We start from the raw sequence: 1,474 nt of genomic DNA, 5'->3' as shown, positions 1-1,474 counted from the left end.
CATTTTAAGTATTAATGCAACTCATAAGAAAACATACAACTGGTCGATTGTACCAAGGTAACTGTCATCATATAAATCATATAAATGATTCCTTTCTCTATCCCTCCCTCCCTTCCATAAGTAATTCCTTTTTTTTTTTTTTTTTTTTTTTTAGGCAAGGCAACCCTTGGTTGCCTCACAGATTGCAAGGGCCTTATCAGTTCACAATCCCTTTATTTTTTATTTTTCATGCCTACAGCACCTGGTCTTCCTAGGTGATCTCCCATCCAAGTACTAACCAGGCCCGACCCTGCTTAGCTTCCGAGATCAGACAAGATTGGGCTTGTTCAGGGTGGCATGGCTGTAGACCACAAGTAATTCTTAAGAACTTCATATGAGGACACATAATAAACCTGAGAATGTAAACAAGGCATGGAGAACCTTAATATAGGCTTGTATGAGATAGTCTCAGGCCCTGTGACTTTGCCATGAACCTCTCTTTAAAATAGGTTAAAGGAATTAGTACTGGATTCCTATTTGCCACAATTTCCTCTCCTAGGAAGCAGTCAAATGGGTGGGAACAAATCCCTCCTTTGATAGGTAGCCCGAATGCTATGGCTGGCCCTCTGTTGTAGGTAGCAATCACCCTCTGCCCTCTGCCACAAAAGTTCCAAGAGAAATCATTGATTTTAGGTAATTGAAGGCTTCAAACTTCAAATAAGAATAGGGAGCATGGGGAGTAATTGGTCATGGTATGGCACTGGATATCATAAAGGATAAAGGGAATTAAAAAAAAAATCAGCATAAGAGAGAATGAAGAGGGTGGCTCCATAGTGTAGTGGTTAGCACGTGTGCTTTACACGCAGAAGGTCCTGGGTTTGTGCCCCAGGTGGAGCCACGGACCGTACCCCAGGTGCGCTAGGCCCTCCAGGTGTGCCAGGCCCCAGGAGCAAACCGCGAACATGTGAGAGGAGACGCCCCGCCTTCAGAGATGCAGTTCTTAAGGGGAAAATGGCAACATCCATAGGTCAGGGGTAGAAGTTGGGGGGCGGGGGCAAGGAATTAAAGAGGAGAAAAAAAAAGAGAATGAAGAAAGAGAGTGAGTGACAGGTATCTGTGACCTTGGGGAAATGAAAGCATTTGAACATGAGTACATTTTATCAGAAACAGGTAATAAAAATTAAAAACTGGCTTATTTTCTCCCATTGTAGAAGCATAGGAAAGGAATAAACCCCAGTTGTCAGAGAACACACTTGTGACTTAATTGTACTTGGTGGCTTAAAAGAACATGGCTTGTTTTTGACCACTGGACAAAGAGATAAGGAAATATGATACACTAGGCTCAAAGGGTTCAGGAACAGATCAGAAACTATAGGAGCTGAACTTGGTTATTTGGTTCGTTTCTCTGACTATATGTCCTGAAATTTAATTCCATGGAATTAAATAAATTGAGAGAAAAGTCTTACCCAAATGGGGCCGTCATGAAAAATTTTGG

At 42.1% G+C, this 1,474-nt stretch overlaps 1 pseudogene; it reads right to left on the bottom strand.

The window, feature by feature from the left end:
- Window positions 1–229: 229 nt before the first annotated feature.
- On the bottom strand, window positions 230–348 carry LOC111747097 (annotated as a pseudogene).
- Between the last annotated feature and the right edge of the window lie 1,126 nt (window positions 349–1,474).

This window comes from Pteropus vampyrus, unplaced genomic scaffold (assembly GCF_000151845.1).
Source record: "Pteropus vampyrus isolate Shadow unplaced genomic scaffold, Pvam_2.0 Scaffold210, whole genome shotgun sequence".
Taxonomy (NCBI): domain Eukaryota; kingdom Metazoa; phylum Chordata; class Mammalia; order Chiroptera; family Pteropodidae; genus Pteropus; species Pteropus vampyrus.
The sequence above is the reverse complement of the archived record's forward strand: the minus strand, read 5'-3'. Positions and strand labels throughout refer to the sequence as shown.